The 13,715-nt window shown below is 41.6% G+C and overlaps 1 long non-coding RNA gene across 12 annotated transcripts in view; it reads right to left on the reverse strand.

Moving 5' to 3' along the window:
- The window catches only part of LOC106732941 (uncharacterized), a 65,589-nt gene that overhangs the window by 37,236 nt on the left and 14,638 nt on the right, over positions 1–13,715 (reverse strand). The window contains exon 4 of one of the 12 annotated variants that reach the window (XR_012895859.1): positions 5,482–5,556. The exons of the other annotated variants lie outside the window; for them this stretch is intronic. This is a non-coding gene — a long non-coding RNA (uncharacterized LOC106732941). The remainder of the gene's footprint in view (positions 1–5,481; positions 5,557–13,715) is intronic. 12 annotated transcript variants of the gene reach the window in all.

Consider the following 13,715-nt stretch of genomic DNA (forward strand, 5'->3'; position numbering starts at 1 on the left):
CAGAAAGCCCAACTCTCACAGGATTAATAATTAGTCAGGTTTTAAGAGGTTTTTAAGGCTGTTCAGTGCTCATCTATCTATTTGATAGGTATCATCCCCCAAAAAACCACTATTAAGAGGCTCTTCAAGAGTCGAGAACTACAGTATGTAGATGATACCAATTTGTAAAACCAAGAGTAGGCTGGATTTGCTTCATATTTCAGGGCACAGGAAGCATACAAATAACTACAACTCTTATGGTCTACAGCTATTTTTTCCCCACATAATGTGCCACAGACTATTTAATCTATATAGTACAGCATTTTCATTTTTAAGATTTACAATAAGCCCGGAGACTGTAATTTTCATAGTACAGCTGTTATATTAACTAAATGCTGATCCAAGTCCTAAGAGAAAATGATTATATCATCAATATAAACATAGCAAATTTTACCTTTTAAATCTGCCAGAAGAATTTTTATGAGTCTCTCTAAAATGGTGAAGAAGCTTTTTTTTTTTAGCTCAGATGGCATGATCCAGTGTATATTCACCACAAAAGGACTTGAATCTCATTTTCCAATATCCAGTTTCCATTTAACAATGAGAATTACAACATCAATTCTCTGTACTTCTACAGTACTTTTCAGACAAGAAACTCAAAGAGCTTCCCAAACATGTAATATAACATGTAACCTCCATGATGTAGGCAGATATTGTTAGTCATACTATCTGGCACAACCTTTTCTGCAGAAACAGGACTCTTGAAGAAATGTTCACTATTTGAGGTGTTCTTCTAAATCCAGCCTGCTCTTGTAAATCTACAATGAAATTACTCCTGTAACTGGGTGGTAAATTCTTGATCTTCCCTTCTGTGCATGCTGATAGCCCAGACCCCTTGACTTTCTCATCTTTATTCCTGAGTGACTACATATACTCTTGTCTGCATGGCTCAGATGCTTCTGTATGGTGATGGTTAATTATTTTGTTTGCTTGTTAGTTGTGTATTACTTGACACCAGAGGGTTGGGTCCCTTAGATGTACCAAGACTGTCAGATGATTTTCTTAATCCTTTTCAGCCAAATCTTGAGGTTTTTAGTTCAGTGTTCACTTGTCTTTAAAAGTACTGGGATTTTTCAAGTCTGATGGGAGCCTGCATTTATGAAGATTAAGAACCTCAGGATTCGGGTCCATGTCTTTTGAGGGCAGTGAATTTAGTAACTTGGTCAGCTAGCCCTTGCAGTGTGGTATCATTCAGAAGTTTTCATAATTGCATAAAATGAATATCAACTATGGCCTTACCAAATTCATAGCCATGAAAAATGCATCATGGACCATGAAATCTGAGGCCCTCCTATGTAATCTGATCTTTTGTGTACGTTCACTCTATATTATACTGATTTCATAGGGGAAATCAGAATTTCTCAAATTAGGGGTCTGACCCTACAGGAAGTTGCAGGAAATCGCAGTTATTTTAAGGGGAGTCACAGTATCGCCACCTTTACTTCTGCACTGCCTTCAGAGGTAGGCCACTGAAGAATGGTGTCTGCTAACTGAGGGCCCAGCTCTGCAGTCAGCAGTGCAGAAATAAGGGTGGCAATACCATACCTACCATCCTTACTTCTGCGCTGCTGCTGCTGGCTCTCCAACTGCCCAACTCTGAAGGCAGCACCACCAGCAGCAGCAGCAGCACATGTAGTTAGCCTGTTATACTTCAGTTTAGTCTCTAGAAAGTGTATATTGTCCTTGTTTTTATGTGTAGCATGTGTTTCCATTATCCTTATTCACTATCTCTTAAATTTTAGCCTTTGATGATAAACTTATGGTTGTTTTCACTATAAATATATCTCAGTGCTGTGATGCTATATAGGCGATATTCTTCAGTGGACTCAAATCAGTTGGTGTGTGCACTGTCCCTGGTACAAACCTGGTATTTCAGTGAATGGCAGTGATGGGATAGATATGACTCTTCAAAGGAACTTGGGGACTAGGTGCAACTCTTATTAACCTGCAAAGCAAAGTAAGAACTAGCATGGCTCTAAGGAGGTTGTTTGGGTGACTAACAGGCTGGAGGCATCTCTACACTACGGGGCTTTATTGGGAAAAGGTACACAAATCGCACTTTGCAATTTGCGTACCCTTTTCTGATAGTTTTTTTCAGAAGAGGCTTTTCCAAAATTTGGCCCATCTACACTGGGTCAAATTTTGGGAAAAAACCCTCTTTCAGAAGAGTCCTTCTTCCTTGTGGGAGGAGGAAGACAGGGCTTCCAAAAGACTGTGTCTGCTCTTCTGCAAAAAGAAGCAGAAGAGCAGACGTATTGCCTGGACGCTGCAGAGTTTTTCCCAGGATACCTCCAGTGTCCCAGAAAACCCCCATAGTCTAGACATAGATGAAGACATCAGGGAGCTGACACCCAATTAAGCACCAGCTTTTTCTCACTTTAAGCAGGAGAGTTACGAGGTGACTCTCAGATCTGGGCACTCTATGTATCATTGGTCCAAAGGACTGGCAGTCAGGTTAATGAGATGATTCACTGGGACAAAGTACAAATTTATTTTACATATTTTTCATGTCTGTAGCCACATCTATCCTCACTGGCAGTCTGCTGCAGAAATGGAAACATTTCTGGTTCCTTTCAATCAATGTACATTTTGTAGACTATTTTGGTAGAGTAAAGGACTAGACACCAACTCAGTTTAAAAATGAAAGGTGAGATACTCTTTTGCATTTCTAGCTCCCTCAAAGGTTGTGGTCTCACAACTATAGGCCCATAGGCTAGCGCTGATGTAACAATGTCTATTGTGGTTTTTTATGAAACTTTCAAACTAAATTATCTTGATGCATTGATATATATGGATCCAAATGTAGGGTGCAACGTTTACTCACATGAGTGCCAAGTTGTAGATAAGTGATCCTTCTGAATTCGGTGGGGCTACTCACACAAGTAAGACTCTGTGGGCCTAGACTCTATTTTTCTTACACTCAGTTGTGTAATTTTGTTAATTAAGACAAATTTTTCTGATATTTTTCTGTAAGTAAAATTTCGCAAAGGCAGCTATAACATTATGTTGCATGGTGTTTGTCTTGCCTTTATAAAAGGTGTTTCATCAATGTCAGAAATCTCCCTCTGTGGGTCCCAATGAAGCCGTACAAACATTTAAATCCCATTAGTGACTCCCCTACTGGAGAGGAAGTAGATTTAATTGGGAGTCAATACACATTTTAAACCTCACCACAAAAAAAATTATCTCAGGATCTGAGTATGATTAAGAGAAAAATCTTCCTACAGCACTACCAGGAATAATTAAGCTGTAAATTTAGTCTTTGTTTGCCAAATGAGAAACAATATTTTTATTGTAGGCTTCCCCGCACCCCCAACTTTATCTGTCTAGATAAATATAATTAGGTAATGGATGATGATTTGTTAGCATTTTATTATATGTGTTTGCAAGGGCATTAAGAGTAATCATAAAATGCACAACAAATATTGTAGGTATTCAGATTTTCAGCAGTCGAGAACGTGACTTTTTCAAATCAGATGGGGCTGGGACATGTATTCTTACAAATTAACTCTTCCTCTATTCAGAACAGGAACTGAGATACTTCTGGCTCAGCTGATTTACATACACTAATTGCTAGTTCCCATTAAGCGCTGGGTGGTCACCGACTCAATACAATTCATAAATTAATATTTTTACAGAGCTATTACTCACAGATAGCAAGAAACAATCATAATAACTTTACACTTGATTTTTAGCAATGGAACTGAATTATCCTTTCATTTATAAGACAGTCCAATGCTTTCCTATTCAAACAACTTGATCCAGTTAAGCTGTGTAAAATCTGGAAGTGAGAGTATATGTGTACATACATCTATCTATGTATTAGAGTAAAAGTTTCATGTAGACAGTGATGGGGATATTTAACTTGATCATGTGAGCGATTCAAAATATAAAGTTTTCTTAGCTAAAGTGATTCACTTATCTGGTTGGGAAATAATTATGTTTATATGTTGCTGCTGAATCTTTAAAGCAGATTGAATTATCTATATACAGAACCTACAGGAATAATTCATATTTATGGCTTATGCAGTTCAAAGGAAGATCTGAGATCTGTAATATTTGTAAAATTGCTTGCAGCTAAAATTCTATAAGAAGCCATTTAAGAGTTAGTTAGCTCACTAACATATGGCTTACTTGTATCTGAATCAATGCACAGCTGACAAATCAGGGCAAGAGATCAGAGGTACAATATACCATGCCAACCTGTGGCAACTAGAAGTCATTTATTGCATAGAAAAGAAAGATGACTGGAAATGGAAGTCATTGCACAATTGACATGATGTGCACATATGTTAAACCACAAAGTTAGATGTAAATTCCCATCACTGCTTTGGCAAGGTCTTTACACACTAAGGCTATGTCTACACTACAGAGTTTTTGCAGAAAAACAACCATTTTTCCGCAAAAACTCATGGAGCATTCACACCTCAAGTGTGTTTTTGCGCAAGTAAATCAAAAGATCAGAGGTGGTTTTTGCGCAATTGGTAATCCTCATTTTATGAGGAAGAACACCTTTTTGTGCAAGAGCTCTTGCGCAAAAAGGCATGTGTGGACAGGCAAGAGGGATTTTTGTGCAAGAAGAAGAAAAAGCACAGGTACCCTGGCGGCCATTCTGTCCATGCAATCACTGCTTACTTGTGAGAGAGCATCCAGGCAATCTGGACATTCTCTTTCGCAAAAGCGCATTTCTTTTTCAATGCGCTTTTGCAGTGTGGACGCTCTCTTGCACAAGAAGTTTTTGCGGAAGATCTATTCCGAAAAAAGCTTCTGGTGCAAAATGCCTGAAGTCTAGACGTAGCCTCAGTGTTAAGCAAGTGAATGTTCCAATTGGCTCACATGGATTGTTGACTTGCTTAAGGGATCTTTATGCAGAACTACTATATGCACCCTTTCTCCTGTCATTATAGACTTTATGATGTGCTTATGCAAAATAGAGGTGAAAATAATAGCCCCCACAGGTGAAAAGCCACATCTCCCATTAGCAACCTCTGATGTCTAGGTCCCTTTATCTAATTTCCTGCTTTGTCAAGACTTCAAACAAACAAGCAAAAACTGCAGAATTTCCCCACTCTCTTGATTCTTTATGATCTAATGTTTTAGAAACAGAAACATTAGCAAGTTTTGCTGGATTTCTATTTGTTTTTCACTCTTGTTTGTCCTTGTAGGAAGAGCTATGTTTATCATCTCCCCTTATGGATGAAGGGCTGTAAGTTCATGTACCTGTGCAAACATATGAGAGGAAGAAAGTGTGATTATATACTCTACCCATGAAGTCTGATCTGTCCATCTTGTCAGTTGTACATATGTACAAGTATGTCAGTTGTACATATGTAAAGTAAAGCTGTATATCTAACTGATGAATCATGAAGTGCTGTCTCTAGAATTCTAAAGGAGACCTTTGTTTAATCTTGCACCTAAAAACTGTAAAATTCAGAAACTCACCTACAATCTAAGGTCCCGATCCTGTTTCCTTAGAAGATAGTGGCAAAACTTCCATTGACTTCAATAAGAATGAAACTGAGCCCAAGAACAAACAGAAAGAAATAATAAAAATAAATAAACTCGTGAAAGGTACTTGGCGGACTTGGAATAAGCCTGAATTTTAGAGCATGGTTGTGAAGAATTTCTGCATTTTTTTTTTTGTGGAGATGACAGTCCTATGCAGAGTCAAATATTGATAGTGATTACTCAAGCTCTAAAGAACTGATGCAACTTCTCCTTTTTCACTTGAGGAGTATAAATACGGGTAGTTGTTTTGTTACCCTGATTCTTGTGGTGTTAAGGTTAATGCATGAAAGGTGTAGCATTACCCTTTTACTTTTAGATATGAGTTGTAGAAAGCTTTGTCTAGATAAGTGCAAATCTGAACATCTCTTTATTCTGAAGAGACACATAAAACTTTAAATTATCCTGCAGCCTATCCAACCTGAAAGCACTGATGCAAAAAAGTTCTGAGAATTGCTCTTCCCCTCTCCCAATACTTCAATGTTTTTAAATGACTTCAAGTTCTGAAACAGAAAAATTCTTTCATCCTATCACACAATTCTCTGCTATCATTTAGTATCTCAGGATTACTTAGGTTTTGTCTACACTAGCACTTTTGTCAGTCAGGGTTGTGAAAAAAACCAGCCTTTGATTGACATAAGTTTCCTCAACGAAAGTGCTGGTGTGGGCAAGAAAGGCTCTCCTGCTGACATTGCTAACACAGCTCTTTGGGGGTGGTTTAATTTATGCCGGAGGGAGAGTTCTGTCCCGCAGGCAAAGAGCAGCTCCATGGCAGACCTTACAGTGGCAATACTGAGTTGTTTTAGATTATTGTCAGGATGGGCAGAGAGCTGTAGTGAGTAATGCAACATATTTTCTCCTTCACAGACATGCTAGGCATCTGCCACAAAAAGCCTTACTTTGCATCAGTTCAGGATCCTGGAGTTCATGACTGAATGTTTCTGACTGACAACTGCTGAAATTCTTTCATTTCAGTGGAGTTTCATTTTGAGTTTGTTTATACCTGAATCTCCAAACAAAAATTGCCACAAGCAAATTCATATGAGTCAAACCTAAAGGAAACATTCATGAGAACCGTTTCTACTTAACTTCAGCTGTCTGGATCCCAGCAAGTTTCACACAGCTCTATTAAAATAACCATAATCATCATACTCATACAGTTAATGGACCTTCAATATTTTTAACAGAAGGTGACGATGAATATTTTATTTTAAATGACCACTTAATCTGTGAGTATGAATAGAGCTTATTGAAAACATTTGAAAAATATTGCTGATTTTCACTGAATTTTGAAGCACTTTTACACTGTTGAACTGTCTCATTTCAGCATTTTCAGAATGAAATATTTTGATTCTTCATAGAATATTAGAGCTGGAAGGAACCTCGAGAGGTCATCAAGTCCAGGACCCTACCTTCATGGCAGGGCCAAGCACCATCTAGATCAAGGGTGGGCAATAATTTTTAAAAGGGGGCCCCTTCATTTTTAAAAGGGAGCACCGGAAGGGGTGGGGCCTTGGGCAGAAAGGGCAAGGCCAGCAGACTTCTCATGCTCCCCCCCACAGACTCTGATTGGCTTGGGTGTAGAGGAGCGTGTGAAGTCTCCCTTCCCCTGAGAGAATCACCAGCTGTTTTAACACATTTAGTGGTTCTCTCTAGGAGCTGCAATGGGAAGAGACCTCGTGCACTCACCCTGACCCCAGGCCAATTAGGGTTTGGGGCCAGAGGGAACATGCAAAGTTTCTAGCCCCTCTGCCCCCATCCTGCTAGGGGTATGCAGCAGCTAGAGAAAAGACAAGTGTTTCTCTCTAGTCACCGCATGCCCTTGATGGGGGGAAAGAGACTTCATGCACTCTCCCATTCCCAGGTCTCAACTGGCCTGGGGGCAGAGGAGCAGTAGGGTGGCTGTGGGCCGGATCCACTGGCTTGGCAGGTCCCATCTGGCCCATGGAGGCCCCTTGCCCCACCCCTGATCTAGATTATCCCTAATAGATGTTTATCTAATCTGCTCTTAAACATCTCTGATGGAAATTCCACACCCTCCCTAGGCAATTTATTCCAGTGTTTAACCACCCAGACTGTTAGAAAGTTTTTCCTAATGTCCATCTTAAATCTTCCTTGCTGCAACTTAAGCCCACTGCTTTTTGTCCTATCATCAGAGGTTAAAGGAAAAGAATGTTTCTCCCTCCTCCCTGTAACACTCTTTTAGGTACTTGAAAGCTGCTATCATGTCCCCTCTCAGTCTTCTCTTTTCCAAAATGATCAAACCCAGTTCTTTCAGTCTTCCCTCATAGGTCATGTTTTCTAGACTTTTAATAGTTTTGTTGCTCTTATCTAGACCTGCTCCAATTTCTCCACATCTTTCCTGAAATGTGGAATTCAGTTCAAGATGTCTTTTTGAAATTAAATAATTTGTAATACATTTTAAGTTTTAAAAGACCAATAATTTTAAAAAGAATGTTTCACTTTTATCAAAATAGTTTTCCTAACTCCAAAGTGTATAGTGTGGTTTGGCTGGGGAACTGTGTACAGAACATAGTGCTCAGCTAGGCAAAGCTAAGTGCTTTCTAATGGGTTCCTTGCTTGTCATCCTTTTGAACCCTAATCCTGTATAGAATCCCTTGACAAGAGCAGGGCTAACTTAGGGAGAAAAGGGGTTTAAAAAACAGTCCTAGGTGTCCAAAGGAGCTAGGGAAAATCATGCAGGCAGAAATCCATCAACTGAGTGGAGAAGATGTCATATTACTCCCTTCGGCTCCCTGCACTGGCCTGACAATAAGCTAAGCACTCAGTGTTGCCCATTTTTTGGTGCCTTCCTTTGTAAAAAGAGTTTTAGCTTTCTATAGTTGTTGAAAAGATGGATATTAGTTTAAATGAACAAAATGTTTATGCAATAAACACCAGCAGAAGCTAGACTGCTCTGCATAGCATAATGGAGTTATAATGTATTCCTCCTGTCAGCATGGTGTATTTGTGTGATAATTTTATGTGACAATGTAATTAAATTGGAAAACAATTCCCATTTCCTATGTATTTTATCTATTTATCATCATTTATTTCTTTACTTTCTTGCTCTGCAATAAATATTATTGTAAGGAGAGTTAAATAAGTTAAACCAATGCAATTACTTTTACAGATTGAAATTAACTTCATGTATCAATTTATGCTAGTTTGTATAGAGCACCTACTATTTGCCCTGTACAAATAAATGCATTTGTGGCAGTATATTTATGGTGTCACTATGGTTTCCATGTTTGCATTCCTTTTGAGTAATGATCTGTGTGTTAAAACTTGACATTTTAACAGTATTTTCAAACAATTTCATTCATTATCAAATAACCATTTATTACACTGTGGCAATTTCAAACTACTTACTAGACCCTTTAGACATTGCTAAACAATGATTTATCAACCAACGTGCAAATTTTAATGCTTATCACAGCAAATATAGAAAATAACATTAAACAGTGACTTGACAACAGCTCTGACTAAATTAACATTTTTTTTATCTTGATGAGTCATATTCAGTAATAGCTAGTTTGCCAGTTTATCAGTGCACTGGAAATTGGGGGCAGTAGGCTGCATTGCTTCCTTCTGCAAGTTTTTTTTTAAAGTTAATTACAAAGTTTGTGTGTCCGTACATTTTGCTAAGTATTATTTACTTTTCTTGTTTATCCTGGATGGCCCAGTGCCGGTGTGGTTTGTTCTTTCCTAATACTGATCCGTAATGCTTTTTCAGTCTAGATTCAGTCCCAAGTTATAATGTCAGCAGTAGAAAGTTTACCCTGAGTGAGTAGCGGTGGTACAAGGTATCTGCAATGTGTATGCTGGTAGGAGCCTCACAGGCAATAAGCACCTCCTAGGTGGGTTCTAGTACAGAGGTGGCCAACCCGCGGCTCATGAGCTGCATGTGGCTCTTTGATTACAAAAATGCGGCTCCTGCAAGTACCGCTCAGCCCAGCCACTCTGCACCGGGCCGCTCTGTGCCGCATTCCAGCGCGACCTCACAGCCAGGCCACTCTGCACACACACACACCAGCCAGCACATGCTCAAGGCCAGCCACTCAGCACACGCGCCCAGCGCCTGGAGGGAAACATGCGTGGCGGTAGCAGCAGCCGCAGCTCTGACTCCAGAACCTGGGCATAAGGTTGGGGTGCAGGGGAATTGGGTTAGAGTGGGGGGAGGTGCCTGGCTCTGGGGAAGGGGAGAGAAGGGGAGGGGTATTGGGTTGGGAGGGGGTGTGCATGGCGTCCTGGCCAGCACATGCTCAAGGCCGGCTGCTCAGCATGGCCTCAGGGCCTGGAGGGAGACACGTGTGGTGGTAGCAGCAGCGGCTCCAGCTCCGGGACCCAGGCATAAGGTTGGGGGCGGAGAGGGATTGGTTAGAATTGGGAAGGGGAGGTGTCTGGCTCTGTGGATGGGGAAGGGGAGGGGAAGAAGATTGAGTTGGGAGGGGGTGCACATGGCGTCCGGGCCAGCACATGCTTAAGGCTGGCTGCTCAGCATACGTGCCCGGAGGGAGACGCGCGTGGTGGTAGCAGTGGCAGCAGCGGCTTTGGCTCTGGGACCCAGGCATAAGGTGAGGGGGGAGGTGCCTGGCACTGTGGAAGAGGAGGGGGATTAGGTTGGGGGGGGGGGTGTTCACATGGCATCCTGGCCAACACATGCTCAAGGCCAGCCGCTCAGCATACATGTCCCAGCACCTGAAGGGAGACTCGCATGGTGGCAGCAGCAGTGGCTCTGGGATCTAGGCATTAGGTTGGGGGAGGAAGAGGATTGGGTTAGAGCGGGGAGTGGGGTGTCTGTCTTTGGGGAATAGGAGGGGAGGAGGATTGGGTTAGAGTGGGGGTGTGTGCCTGGGGGAGGGGATGGGGATTGGGTTAGAGCGGGGTGGGGTGCCTGAGTCTGGAGGATGGGAGGGAGGGAGTAGGAATCCCTGTACTGCATGCCAGCTCCAATTTCCCCACAACAGCCATGTGCTTCCTGAGAGCAGAGGAAGAGCATGTGCTTCCTGAAATGTTGGAGCAGTCCATGCACTTCCTGAGACCCAGGATTCCCAGGTACTGGCTGAGTTGTCCCTGTCCCCTCCCCATGGCCAGACTCCTGCCCCCCCCCCCCCACCAGCACCCTGTCCCCACAGCACTCTGTCACCTGCTCCAGGACCCACCAGCACCCTGCCCCAGCACTCTGTCCCCTGCCCCCACCAGCACAGTTGGGGCCACATTAGTGAGGCTTTGGGGCGTTTTGGAGGGGGTTTTTTGCATCTTACTTGTGTGGCCCTGACTGACTTTTCTGTGGTCAGTGACCCCTGACTCAAACCAGGTTTCCCCACCCCTCTCTTAAATAAAGACAATGCTGAAATATGTTGTGTTTGACATCATATTTTATTTAAAAATGAAGCCTGGCCAACAAGCCCCGAATTGGGGCCAAGCCCCCATCTGGCTGCAGCATCATAACACTCCTGAACACACACACCCCAACCCCAAACCTAAGCCTATTATACACTGGAACCCCCTGTCCTGAGCCTCTAACATCCCCAAACTCTTGCACCCCCCCACATGCCCAGTCTTCTGCCACAACACTTCTGTACCATCCACACACTGCAAATGTGTCCTGAACCCATCAATCTCCCAGCCTCCCTGTCCTGTGCCCCTCATGTACCCTCACAGCCCAAACTCCTGCATCCTCACAGCCACAAGCCGGTGGCTTGCTCAGCACTGCAACTCCACCACTCTCCAGCCTGGAGCCCTCTCCCTGAGCCAGCATCCTCTTCTCTACTTTCTCCTGCACCCAAATTCCTTCCCAGTGCTTTTTTTATGATGGTATGCCCCAGGACAGCATACCGGCACCTATTTCTCGCCCCTCTCTCCCCCCGCCGGTGCGGCTTTTTTTCCCTCAACAACTTGCCCCACTCCCCCGCAGTACGTGGCTCTTCGCACTCTATCCAAAGCTATTTTGGCTCTTTGTCTCTAATGGGTTGGCCACCCCCGTTCTAGTAGATCTGTGGCCCTCTGGCTGCAAGATTCAGTGCATAATCTTCTATCCCTCACCTTTCCAAAAATCCTGGGCAACTTCAGACCCTTGAGGCTCAAGGAGAAAAGGGTATATATCCAGCAGTGATTGGTGAGTTTATGGAAGGCTGCAGGGGAATTCTAGATAGAGGACTCTCTATAAGCAGGAGCAGAGAAAACTCTCTTTTATCCTATTTGGGTTCTGGGAAATGCGCATAAGTAAACTGTAAAAGGACCCTCCCTCAGCCTTTGGGGAGGATCTACAAGGCCCAGGAACTCCACCAATTATTAGGGACAACAAATAATATAACAGGGACAGGCATGAAGGTCAAAGGGTCAAATTAAGGAAACCAGAAGGGAACACTGAGCAGAGAACTCTGGACAATACCCACTGCTCATCAAAGGTGTCAAGGGAACCAGCAGTCACCACTCAGAGGAACTCTGCCTGAATGTGTGAATGGAAAGAGAAGTGGAAATAGGCCCCACGTGCAGAAGACCCCCCCCCCCGTAGTCACCTTGTAGTCTTATAGATGGCCACTTTGGCCAGCAAAAGGAGGATGACAAAAGGCCCCACAACTTAGGCTGTGTCTAGACTGCAGGGTTTTTTCAAAAAAAGTAGCCTTTTTTCGAAAAAACTTCACCTGCGTCTGACTACAGCCGCATTCTTTCGAAATTAAATCGAAAGAATGTGGCTTTTCTTTCAACGGCGGTACTCCTCATTTCACGAGGAATAACGCCTTTTTTCGAAAGTGCTCTAAATGTAATTTATAATCTGTAAATAGAATTAAGACCAAATCAGCTATTTAGATATCAAAGAGTATCAAAAGTCTGTGTGGATTAAAAAAAACCCTTAATTTAGAAGGAAAGAAAAGGCATGTATAAAAATATATAACAAATGGAAGACAGGGAAAATTGATAGTAATGAATAAAATTAAAAAGTTAGGAATAGTTGAAAGTTAGTAAAAGAAGCAAAGAGACACAAAGAGAAACCTGTGGTCAGCAGAGTTAGGGAAAATATTGAGTTTTAAAAAGAATATTAGGAACAAAATAATCCTAACAATGCTATTTGTCCATCATTAAATGGAAATGGTAGCATTATCAATATTCGTGCAAAAAATTCAGAAATGTTCACTAAATACATCTGTTCGGTATGTGGGGGGGGGGGGGGGAGATTATATAGTCATGTCTTATATTTGATGAAACACTTTCCATTCCAACAGTAACTCTGGACAATGTTAAATGGCAGCTTCTAAAGTTAGACATTTTTAAAGATGCAGGTCTAGAAAATTTGTGTCCAAGAGTTTTAAAAGATCAGGCTGATTAACTTCCTGGACTATTAATGATTTTGAGTAAGTCTTAGAACACTGGTGAAATTCCAGGAGACTGGAAGAAAGCTAATGTTGTGTCAATATTTAAAAAGGATAAATGAAATGACCCAGTTAATTACAGGCCCCACAAGGTGCTCCAAAATAATGGAGTGGCTGATAGAGGATTTGATTAATAATTAAAAGATGGTAATATAATTAATGGCAATCCATACGTTTATGGAAAATAGATCCTTTCAAACTAACTTGATTTTTTTTTTAAGATTACAAGTTTGGCTGATAAAGGTGTTGCTGTAATACACTGAGAATTCTGTAAGGCATTTGACTTGGTACCATCTGACATTCTGATTAAAAAAGAACAATATACCATTAACATGGCACACTTTAAACGGATTAGAAACTGACTGATACATCTCAAAATGTAATTGTAAACAGGAATTAATCATGGTACTGGTATGTTTCTCGTGAATTTGCAAGGGGATCATTTCTTGGTCTTATACTATTTAACATTTTTATTAATTACCTAGAAACATAAGATCATCACTGACAAAGTCTGCAGTGGAGGGGGAATAGTGAAGAGCGCAGGTTACTGGTTCAGAGCAATCTGGATTGCTTGGTAAATTAGGCTGAGGCAAACAATATACATTTTAATAGAGCTAAACGTACTTCTATATCTCTAGGAGTAAAGAATGAAGGCCTTACTTATAAGATGAGAGACTTTATACTGGTAAGCAGTGACTCCAATAGATTTGACAATCGTTCTGGATAATCTACGGAATATGCACTTCAAGTGTAACTCTGTGTCCAAAGAGCTAATAAAATCCTTGGACACAAACT

This window comes from Pelodiscus sinensis, chromosome 14, assembly GCF_049634645.1.
Source record: "Pelodiscus sinensis isolate JC-2024 chromosome 14, ASM4963464v1, whole genome shotgun sequence".
In the NCBI taxonomy this organism is placed as follows: Eukaryota; Metazoa; Chordata; order Testudines; family Trionychidae; genus Pelodiscus; species Pelodiscus sinensis.